The sequence below is a fragment of the Hevea brasiliensis genome, unplaced genomic scaffold (genome assembly GCF_030052815.1).
Source record: "Hevea brasiliensis isolate MT/VB/25A 57/8 unplaced genomic scaffold, ASM3005281v1 Scaf170, whole genome shotgun sequence".
Lineage (NCBI taxonomy): Eukaryota > Viridiplantae > Streptophyta > Magnoliopsida > Malpighiales > Euphorbiaceae > Hevea > Hevea brasiliensis.
Genome location: NW_026614663.1, coordinates 73,426 through 74,791, shown reverse-complemented (window position 1 = coordinate 74,791; position 1,366 = coordinate 73,426). Strand labels below are relative to the sequence as shown.

Genomic DNA, 1,366 nt, shown 5'->3' with positions numbered 1-1,366 from the left:
ATCAAGGAAAACGATCCTTAATTCAGTAAATAAACTAGATAACATCCCTAGTAAGATTCAAGTGTGAAATCTTAATTCCAAAATCGCTTCAAAATAAATCATTTCGTTTTAAGCTTACCATTCTAGTGCTTAAAGTTAACAAACTTCATTCCCTAAGTATTCAATAGCCTAGAAAGTCAAAATTACTATGTAGATTGGTATTTGCTAAACAAAATCCTTGTGGAAATGATACTCTACTCATCACTTTATTACTTGTTAGCGATCCATGCACTTGCAGTGGTTGCAAAATAGTGAAACAAGTTTTTGGCGCTATTGCTGGGGATTTTGGTTTTAGTAATATCAAGCGATATGCAATCTAGCTGATTTAGGCAATTATATTTATTATTTAATTTTATTTTACTGGTTGTATTTCTTTTCTTTTCTCTTAGGTGCCTGATCTGATATATGACCAGAACAAATCCAGAAGAAATTTTGGACTGTGATTTGGAGATAGATAGAACTCTAAAAGCTATCAGGAGGGAAAGGAAACATCAAGAGCACGGTCAAGGAGATCCTGAAATTCCAACCATGGCCGATAATAATGATAGACCAAGACTCTTGAGAGATTACGGAGCTCCATCTGTCCAAGGATTTTAACCCAGTGTCACTAGACCCACAGTGGAAGCCAATAACTTTGAATTAAAACCAGCATGGCTCCAAATGATTCAACAGACCCAGTTTGCAGGTTCACCCACAGAAGACCCATACTATCACCTCCAGTGCTTTCTTGCCCTATGTGATACATTCAAGATGAATGGAGTGTCTGATCAAGCAATGAGACTCAGAGCATTCCCATTCTCCCTTTGGGACAGAGCAAGGAAGTGGTTACTTTCTCAACCAGCTGGAACGTTCACTACTTGGGAAAACCTCTCTCAAGCTTTTCTAGCAAGGTATTTTTCACCTACAAAGACTGCAAAACTGAGGCTTGAGGTCAACACCTTCAGACAAAAGGAAGGAGAATCACTCTATGACGCATGGAAAAGATATAAAGACTTGCAGAGGGAATGTCCACACCATGGCATAGAAGATTGGCTATTAGTGCAAAATTTCTATAATGGATTACTACCCTCTACAAGGAGCACAGTTGATTTAGCTGCAGAAGGTGATCTAATGGAGAAAACAGTGCCACAAGCACTCAAACTTCTAGAAAGGGTAGATACCACAATTATGTGTTGTCAAATGAAAGAGGAAATGTAAGGAGAACTGTAGGGGTCTTAGAAGTAGATGCCCTAAGCGTGATAAATGCTCAATTTGATAAGCTCATAAAGAAACTCGAAAGAATGCAAGCCAACGTAGTTGGTACCAACAGTCAACATGAGGACAGCTA

The 1,366-nt window shown here is 38.5% G+C and overlaps 1 non-coding gene across 1 annotated transcript; it reads right to left on the bottom strand.

Annotated features, from left to right (window-relative positions):
* Window positions 1-954: 954 nt before the first annotated feature.
* LOC131176566 (small nucleolar RNA R71) lies at window positions 955-1,061 on the bottom strand. The gene has a single exon (XR_009146576.1). It is a non-coding gene; the product is annotated as a small nucleolar RNA R71 (small nucleolar RNA).
* Between the last annotated feature and the right edge of the window lie 305 nt (window positions 1,062-1,366).